Source organism: Papaver somniferum, unplaced genomic scaffold, assembly GCF_003573695.1.
Source record: "Papaver somniferum cultivar HN1 unplaced genomic scaffold, ASM357369v1 unplaced-scaffold_137, whole genome shotgun sequence".
In the NCBI taxonomy this organism is placed as follows: Eukaryota; Viridiplantae; Streptophyta; class Magnoliopsida; order Ranunculales; family Papaveraceae; genus Papaver; species Papaver somniferum.
The window spans coordinates 2818329-2828649 of NW_020622934.1; the positions used below are offsets into that span (position 1 = coordinate 2818329).

A 10321-nucleotide genomic window follows, 5' to 3' on the forward strand; every position below is an offset into this window, starting at 1 on the left:
ACAAACTGCTAATAATCGGTAGTTTAATGAATTTTTTGGCTACCGAATATATTTAAGTAAACACACAGTATTCGGAAGAACACTCACTACCGAATGTATATATTGAAAAAATCTCAAAATTTCTGATATAGGAAAAATCCCATTTTGGGGCCAGTACTTGGGCCATCGTACATTCGGAACTTTACAAAAAACCTATCCTCCGAATATTACAAGTTCAAAACAAACCACGCCATGGCTCCAGGTGGTTCCAAGGGCCAATATTGAAGGTTAGACAGCTCATATTCGGAAGTTTTGGTAACTAATTTAACTTCCGATTAGTTCAAAGACAAAATTTGAAAAGTATAAGTTTTTCCCAAATTCTGATTTTTGGGCCATCGTACATTCGGAACTTTACAAAAAACCTATCCTCAGAATATTACAAGTTCAAAACAAACCACGCCATGGCTCCAGGTGGTTCCAAGGGCCAATATTGAAGGTTAGACAACCCATATTCGGAAGTTTTGGTAACTAATTTAACTTCCGATTAGTTCAAAGACCAAATTTGAAAAGTATAAGTTTTTCCCAAATTCTGATTTTTGGGCCATCGTACATTCGGAACTTTACAAAAAAATTATCCTCCGAATATTACAAGTTCAAAACAAACCACGCCATGGCTCCAGGTGGTTCCAAGGGCCAATATTGAAGGTTAGACAGCCCATATTCGGAAGTTTTGGTAACTAATTTAACTTCCGATTAGTTCAAAGACAAAATTTGAAAAGTATAAGTTTTTCCAAATTCTGATTTTTGGGCCATCGTACATTCGGAACTTTACAAAAAACCTATCCTCCGAATATTACAAGTTCAAAACAAACCACGCCATGGCTCCAGGTGGTTCCAAGGACCAATATTGAAGGTTAGACAGCCCATATTCGGAAGTTTTGGTAACTAATTTAACTTCCGATTATTTCAAAGACAAAATTTGAAAAGTATAAGTTTTTCCAAATTCTGATTTTTGGGCCATCGTACATTCGAAACTTTACAAAAAAATTATCCTCAGAATATTACAAGTTCAAAACAAACCACGCCATGGCTCCAGGTGGTTTCAAGGGCCAATATTGAAGGTTAGAAAGCCCATATTCGGAAGTTTTGGTAACTAATTTAACTTCCGATTAATTCAAAGACAAAATTTGAAAAGTATAAGTTTTTCCAAATTCTGATTTTTGGGCCATCGTACATTCGGAACTTTACAAAAAAATTATCCTCCGAATATTACAAGTTCAAAACAAACCACGCCATGGCTCCAGGTGGTTCCAAGGGCCAATATTGAAGGTTAGACAGCCCATATTCGGAAGTTTTGGTAACTAATTTAACTTCCTATTAAGTTTTGGTAACTTCCAACTTAATCGGTAGATAAGAATTTAAGTTTGCCACCGAATGTCTTATTCGGGGGTAATACGTGTATCGTTAACAACCGATTGTAGTGCACCAATGATACCAAACCTCAACGGCTATATTTTCAGAAACCTCAACGGCCATATTTTCAAAAATTAGATCCGTTGGAACTCTAATCTATATAAGGAGGGTAACCCCTCTCAGTTATTATTGAGTAAAAAATCGGAATGAAAAACCTTTTCAATGGCAAGTCCATCATCAATCAACAATATACTTCGAAGATGCAAGCGAACAACTACATCAATTGCAACAATGGAAGAAGAAATACAAAAAAGGAACAAACAACCCAAAAAAATTAAACCATCGTTAGTGGCAACGGAGGAGGAGGAAGAGGAAATCAAGGCTAAGAAGCGAGGTCAAGAACAATTCCATCATAGAGAAAGATTAAAACAAGTTTAGGAAGAGACCGAATGGATAAAAAATTATTACATTGTGAAAGATCTACCCAAAGAACAGCAGGACGATCGTATATTTTGGATTAACGTTTCATTGGGTCCTTTTGTTGGTAAGTACAAGAAGCCACGCCACAATTATGAACCATCGCATGTTTCTTCAAGGGTGCACCATGTTATAAAATTGTGCACCGAGTACAACCGTATTCTTGCTAGGCACAGAGACGACAGGTTTGCGGCACAAGATGCTTATTCCAAGTGGAGAGGAGAGTCGTTTCTACATTTCGAAGCCGCGTTGATTGTTGCATCTCGGACTGGGAAAAAAGAATAACATGTGATGTTTGAGTGTTGTAAATTCAAATTTTTAATATTAATCGGCGGTTTGATAAAATATGGAATTCCCGAATATGATTAATCGTATTGAAGTGTTATAATACTGTTGTTCTGATTACATAATTTCAAAAAAAATTATAGTAACTCAGCCGATTCCTCGAAAAAAAACGATCAAACATCGTCATCATCCGAGGGGATCAATTCGAGTAACTCAGCGGGAAAGTTGTTGTCCATAACACGATCCCAATCAACCATGTTGGACTCATATTGTTTCACCCAATCCTTGCAATGGTTCATCGGGAAGTAATCGTGCCACTTACTCAATGGAGGTAACGGACAATCTTTCTTTACTCTTAAACCGATAAAATGCATTTCATTCACAAATGCATTTCATTCACAAATACTCCTTCAACTCTTTTCTTTGGATGGTCCTCGACACTTCGGTGTTCGGCCTACCGATGTTCTTTTACTTAATAGGTTCATCAACCTCCCTTAAAAAAGGGTGAAGGGATTCCTCCAAATTATGCATCAATATTTTCTTTTTGGTTCCGTTTGATGTAGCGTAACGCTTGGCTATTCGTGCACACAATTCCGACTCGAAGAAAGACGGTCCATCAACTACCGGGGTGTTCGGAGTGAAATTTAATTGCTTCCAAAATGGGTGAATATCATCGATGTCAATCACTTCAACATACCTACCCAACTTATGACGACATGGGAGTCCAATACCTATCATATCCTTGCAAACACAAACCGTATTCTCGTCATCCCGATTTATGCAAATGAATGTACACAGTTTACTGAGTGCAAAAAATGATATAATCGGAAGCTAAAATATATAGTAAACCAGCCGAATATAAATAACCGGAAGATAACTTTAATCGATAAACATCCGATTTTCAAGTTTTCGGAAATTTTATTTCGAGGCCACTGTTATATTCGGCAGTCAAAGAATGTTAAACTACTACCGATTGTAAAGGATAAGAATACTGAGTTTTGAAATTTTCTGAGGAATTCGTTTTTGGGGCCATTCGGGGGTAAATAACTCTACATAACTACCGAATGTAGATATTTTTGGAAAACCAGTTTGGGGTTTTTTCTCATCTTCGGCAGTAAACTAGTATCTTGGAACTACCGAATATACATATTTGGTACTCAGTGTGTTATATTCGTAGGTTTATTCTACAAATTATCTACCGAATCTGGGTAGTTCATGGCATTCAATGCATGCAATAATCGGTTTTTCTTGTTTACAAAAGCACACAAACGCATGCAAATCGAGTATTTGAGTTTCTTAACACAATACCTGTGTTTTACATGCATCGTTAGCTTCAATATCGGGCGATTCTCCATTTTATTCCATGAAAGGGTCGTCTATGTTTTACTCTCCACAAAAGTTTGGATCATTCAACATATACCCCAAATCGTCTTCTCTAAACGGTCGTGAACCCTCAACATTTTATTCTTCGTCATGATTCTCAACTTCTTCTTCATATCCATCCATTTTTGTAGTGATAAAATGGGTTTTCTCTTTGTTTCCTTCACCTTCTTCTCTATAACTCTAACAACTCAAAAATGAAAAAGAAATGGAAAAAATGAAACACAAATCATTCTAATACTGCACCGACTTCAATCGGAAGTCTGGGAAATATTTTGGCTTCCGATTGCAATCGGAGGATAACAATGTTATCATATCCTCCGAATATATAAGGGTAATTTCGCCATTACGAATTACGCGAGATAAGGACTGGCTATATTTTCCCTTTGGGTGACCTTTTTTGTTTTATTGTTGGCCCCTAAATCCTTTCGAGTGGCCCCTAAAAACACGAGAATATTTATTCCAAACAATTTTATTATCCTATATTGTTGACTTAGTTTCTTTGTCATATGTTAAAAGTTCTTAGTCTAACTATACACCATAAAAAAAATAGCAACCGATTAATGAAATTCATAATTTCAACTAAAATCAATTGTAAAAAGCCATTAGAATTAATTATAGTTACCACTTGAGTGTCCACTGCCCCAGTGATGGGGTTTAGCTATTCATAACGGTACCAGACACAATAATGAGAAGGAAATTTTTTTATCTTTATTACCACACAATTTGAGTTTACACAATGGATATGACTTCCATTCCCAAAAGATTAAAAAATAATAAATAACTAATCTTTAGAATACATAGCGCAGTTTGGACAACTTTTCATATAAGTGGTGGTCCAGATTTATTCTCCCAAGAGATAAATCTATGGCTTTCGTTCTTCAAAAGATGTCTTTTGTATTTTGAATCCTATGTCTCAAAAGAGAGTGTAAACATGCTCTAAACTTCTGTTCACACGCTTAACTCAAAGGTGATGTTTCCACTCCCTCTTTGGAACAAACGAAAATCAGTAACAACACGGGGAAGGAGAGATAAAGGAAGAAATAGGATGAGAAAATCTCGATTTTATCCAATACACTGTGTAAATCTGGAAAAGTCAATTTTAGATCTCCGATTGAAGAACCCATGTCTACATCTGAAACACTAATTCGTTTACTATCGTTTTTACACAGAAGTAAGTTTTTTCCCCTTCATTTTTCTGTGTGAAATTGTGACATTTTATGAATATGGTTTTGAAGTTTGAGAGAAGTTATAAAATGGGTCTTGATGATTCCATCCAATTCCAGAGAAAAAACTTAGGGTTTTGACAGGTTTGTTCTTCTCTTATTAAGGGTTTTGTTTCTGCCATTTCTCTGTGTATCATATAATTAATTCTGGATTTTCATTCGTGTCTGGTTACATTAATTTGAGTCTATTGCATGCGACTGTTTGACGTTTGCATGATCGTTCAATCTGATTTTTAGAGATTCCAATTAGATTTTCATAACACAGAGTAGTCCAGAGTTAGGCTTAGGAAAAAATCTTTCATCGAAGAACGGTCTGTGGTCCTAACATATGAATTTTGGTTTGTTTCTTTGTTGTAGGTTGTTCGCAATATAGCCTATTTCGTTTAAGCCTGTACATCATGTATTTCTGAGAAGGTTATTGACGTGCTTAGTAAAATGATGCAGTAGGGATTCCCATTTGATGTTATCTTTCTTGCTATCATCTATGGTATGTGAAATAGGAAAGGAATCAAACAAGGGGTTCTCATGTGTGAGAGTTCTTATTTTTGAAGAAAATGGCAAGATTGATGTTATCCAGTTGGAAGTTTTTTGCTTTGCAATAAAAATTGAAGTTAAGGTAACACACTTATAACAGTTAAACAATACTCTTTACTGTTTTCCGAGGAGATTAAATCTTAATTTGTTGCGGTAAAAAGGGAGTTAGGAAAATGAAGAAAAAGTTCGCTAATGAACCAGATGTGAAAAACCTTGACTAAAAACGCTTAGTTCAATGAGATTGGTATGGTTCTTTTATCTTCAACAACCTTTGTCTGCTGACCATACTTTTTTGTAGATGTATTCATTATTGCGACCATACTTTTTTGCGGATGTAATCATTATCATCGTCATCATCATGGATCTTTTTTTGCTTCTTTTAACATTTTTTTGTTCGAGGAACTTAGATTTCAGAATTTTCGATATATATATATATATCATATATATATATATATATATATATGTCTGCAACCGAGTATTATTTTGTTTGTTTTTAGTCTTTCGAGATATCAAAATTTATATCTATCCATGAATCTTGCAGTTAGTTTTGATGGAAACATTTTCATGATTCAAAGTTGCAGCTGTTAATATTTTTTCTTTTAAATGTATGACTCATGGTACAAATTGAAGCAGGACATGGTACTCTAGGTGAATCTGAAGCATCATAAGGTACCAAAGTGTTTACATTTCTTTTTAAGTGGTCTTCGTATGCTTTCATGACAATTAATCAAATTTAAATGTATATGCGATAAGTTTAATGATAAATGCACAAATGTAGTCAAATTTAGATGTATATGTGTCATGTTAGTGTCTAAATGAACTGAAGCTAAAGTGGGCCAAGCTGTTGATGATTTCATTGTCAACAGTAACTTAGAGCAAATGACGTCCGATTTTTTATGTTTTTGTATGTACTTTGTTAGTGACTATAGATTCTTTCCACATTTCCTATTAGTAGTTTACAAATAAACAGTCATATTATTTGCGTGAAAACATTGAGATGTTTGAAGTGGAGACTTTCCAGTGGATTATAAGTCCCAGAGGTTGTTGGATCTAAAATTTCACCTTTCCTTCAAATCAATATAAACCAGTTTAATTAGCTATCCTTGGGCATCTAATCATCTTTAAGGAAGAAAATAAGGTCATTTCATCTATTTTCCAGTGTTTAATCTGAGTAGCATCAGCCAATATTGAATAATCTCAATCTGAATATATTTTTCAGGTTTAGATGATGGCGGCTCAAATTAAATACATGGCTATAAAGTATGTACATTCGCACGTCGATACATAGGAGTCGCACCAAATCAGCTTTCTTAATTGCAGGTATGACTCAATCCTTCGAAGGACATTTGATTTGCCTGCGCAAGATATTAATGAAATCCAAACATGTTGACCCAAGTAAAAACATACAAACCCGGACTACTTAGCAGGTAGTCGCGCTCTAACACACCCCCATATCTCCGCGGGAGAAGAATACGCAGAGCTAAGTAGAGAATGAGGTTAATCAAAAAAGAGAGGTTAAACATGGCCTGAACTAATCTAAAAAATTACAGTTACGAAGCAAGTGATGGGGATTACGGGTATAAAAGGAATGAGATTACTCATGCACTGTATCCTGTATGATACATATATATGTTTTATGTGAGCTCTTGAGTGTAATGTGTTGTATGAGTAGGTACTAAAAGTAAGAGGGGACGTTTCAGGATAGTAATAAAGTTATGTTCCGTTTTATATTTGGAGAGTATACAGCGAGAACTTACTCAACAAGTTCATGCTTATTAAGACGTGGTGACAGCAGTGAGTATTTACTCTACATTGAACTCTTTTTATTTGTCTTATTTTTTTATGACGTATGCGGTGTAACTGATTACCAGTCATTTGGTATTACTTTTAATGCAGGCATGTGCATAATGCTGACCCGTATTTTCCAGACCAAAGATCATGCTTTCATGAAATAAGAGATCTTCAGTAAGTGTTTTCCAAATTGTCTAGACAAGAAAACTATTCTTATAAAACAACAAATATATATATATATATATATATTTTTACGGTAGATTGATTTTTACCCTAAAGTTTTTACATGATTAAATTTTAGAAACCTATATCTGGTTTTAATGGCGGGAGAGAACTTTGAGCTCAATAAGAGCACTATGGTGCGGATACAACGTTTTTTAAGCATTGTTCATTCCCTTTGTTTTTTTAGCTAATTTTAATTTTAACTAAAATTAAGGTTCTTGTATTACTCGATGTGTACTTGAACTGTGTCCTAATATGTATCTCAACTAATAGGATTCGTAACCCACGTCTTTAGTTTCGATCTGACAGAACTTCACAACTCATATGACATAGAGAGACGACATGAAGAGACTCAGGTATTTTTTTTAGTTTATTATCATCCTTGATTTTTAAATGTTGCGGTAGTGCTTAGTACTGGCGATTCTTAGTACTGGTAATTGTTTATGAGTGGGAATAAGGTACCGCGCGAGTGATAAAGAAGCGAAGAATTTGGAGTAGTGGATTGACTTTCATGCATATTCATCTGGCTTCTTAAAATCTTCTTATTTTTGTGTTTGGAATGCTAAGTTACACGATTAAACAATCCGTGTGAAATGCATACAAAAAGAATCAAAATCACTAAGGGTGAAAATATATAATCTACAAACTTTAGTTGCTTGACACCATTTGGGTACAAAAATTATCAAAGCCTAGACCATTTTCAATGCATTTGGCACATCATCATTTCTCTATAAAGGAAATAACTTTCTCACTGTTTTTGATTGATGGGCAGCGTCATTAGTTGTTTTTTTTTCTTGGTCGCAGTATCATTTGTTGTTAGGTTACTTAACTGTTTTATTGATTAATTAATCATGGTTTTGAATTTTTTTATGCAGCGAATAACCTACCTATCGGATGTCAAGATCATAAAAGACTGCATGGTGAGGAACCTAATTAGATACCTCATGTGGAGCAGAATGGGTTCTCATACTAGGTTGTTCACTGCTGATTCAATGAGCATCTAGAGGGTAGCGACGATGGTTTATCATTCGTTGACAAGTGCGATACTTGGTTTTGATACAAAAGTTTTTATATTTTATGAAATCCCAATTATATTTAGCTCCCAGAAGTTCTTTTTTTTCTTTTTCTTTTTTATCATAATGAAAAGTTGCACATTTGTTATATTGTATTTCATATATGTTGCAGCTGCAACCCTTCGGTTTTGGACTAAATTTTATGCCGGGAGTATTTCACCAAATTTAAATTCCAGATTTATTGTTTATTGCCTGTTTGTAATCTAATATTTGTTAGAATTAATCGTGATTTTGGGTGTTTATTTCGATTTTACCGATTAAAAATGATGTTACCTACCCATGAGTGCTAATAGGGGTGTCAAATTATTAAAGAGTGTACCAAATTCCATATAAGACAAGATAAAAATATTTTGTTTTATATGAAATTTGGTACACTTCCAAGTAATTTAGTACCCCCATTAACAACGTTGTACCGTGCAACATTTTAGGTATAAGGCAATGACTAGTGATATTGTGTACATTATGTGAAGTAAAGAAAAGGTCGGTGCCGTTACGGCACAGGTTAAACCCTAGTAGATATATAAATGAAAGTAAAATTAAATTCAAAGAGAAATATGATATGGCTCTGTTAGAGCGCTGCTCGGTCAAACTCGCAAGCGTTGCTATCTCAAACTTGTTTGTCAAGTTTAGGTGATCAAAACTGTAAGTCTTGATTTATAGCTATGTCTCGGATTAGGATAAAATGTGTAGTTGAGCTTTAGACTTCACGGCGTTCATCGATTGAAGACGAAGATCTATTAAGGATAGCTTGGAGGAACTTCATCAACAAAAGGTATGTGGAGACTAAAACTTATCTATCACTCAGAAGTTTATTCTATTCTATCTCCTATTGAGACTAAGTCGTATAGATATATGGACTTTTACATTATACACATTTGATATTTCAAGCTGAGTTTAACTCGCTTATATATTTCTCGAAATATGTGTTGGAAGCTTTTTGCTTTAGCTACATTCATCATTATTCTTGACAAGTTTAGTTGGAAACAGTTTATTTGTTGGAAACTTAATAATAAGTCAAAAGATGATCATTGAAAATTGTCTTGAGATATCTTACATGATTTGTGTTAGACAGTCATTTGATGTAGACTCAGAACGTATTGATCATTCGATCACTTGTAGTTTGTGTGAGATAGCTATTGTCGTCTTCTAAGGATGTTTCAATGATTGAAATGAGAGTTTAGAAACAATTAACCATTGTCTGGATATAGCACAGTATGCATACTAGTATGCAAACTGTTGTGGTATGATTCAGGTCTGAAAACCAAGTTTGCATGCCAGTATGCAAACGGTTTTAACTGTTAAAGTCCGAAAACCAAGTTTTCATACCAGTATGCGAACGATTCTACCCGAGTTAGGTCCGGAACGACAATATGCATACTGGTTTGCGAGCTATCGGACAAGACCAAAGTCCGGAACTTAACTTTGCGTACCCGTTTGCAAAATGAGTTGATTTATGTTCTAAAATCGATTAAGCATGATTTCATAGTCATGAAAAAATACATTAATTAATTAATGAATGCAATTTTTGCAAACTGTGGCTTAATGTTCATGAATTGATTCTCTTAAATCAATCTGATTATGTTTCAATTGTGTCTTGTATACTTCTATGAGAATATAAATAATTCAACAACTCTATGAGTAACACAATTAGATTCATTTGATCTAGAAGTGTTAGATGAATGTGGTTAATACAAAAATGTTCATATGGCTAACTTCGGTTAACTATTGTTGAGCGAACTCAATATACACGTTTAGGTACGTTCACCCATATCTAAATGAAGGTATAATTCATTTGTGTGTAACAAGCTAAGACCATCTAACGGTGAAAATATATTGCTTTGATTTTAAGAAAACTTAGCTTGAATCTTATATCGGGATTTTATCTAACAGTGAATATTGATTGCTTTGTTTCAAAGATATCAAACCCTGATTTGAAGACTA

The 10321-nt window shown here is 34.5% G+C and overlaps 1 long non-coding RNA gene across 8 annotated transcripts; it reads left to right on the forward strand.

Annotated features, from left to right (window-relative positions):
• The first annotated feature begins 4472 nt into the window (after positions 1–4472).
• On the forward strand, positions 4473–8568 carry LOC113334423. 8 transcript variants are annotated; one of them, XR_003352780.1, is made up of 7 exons: positions 4473–4708; positions 5118–5963; positions 6514–6614; positions 6722–7088; positions 7191–7259; positions 7581–7663; positions 8183–8568. It is a non-coding gene; the product is annotated as an uncharacterized LOC113334423 (long non-coding RNA). The 8 variants fall into 8 exon arrangements; XR_003352778.1 differs by having other exon boundaries at positions 6967–7088; XR_003352781.1 differs by having other exon boundaries at positions 5118–5538; positions 5928–5963; positions 6514–7088.
• The last annotated feature ends 1753 nt before the right edge of the window (positions 8569–10321 follow it).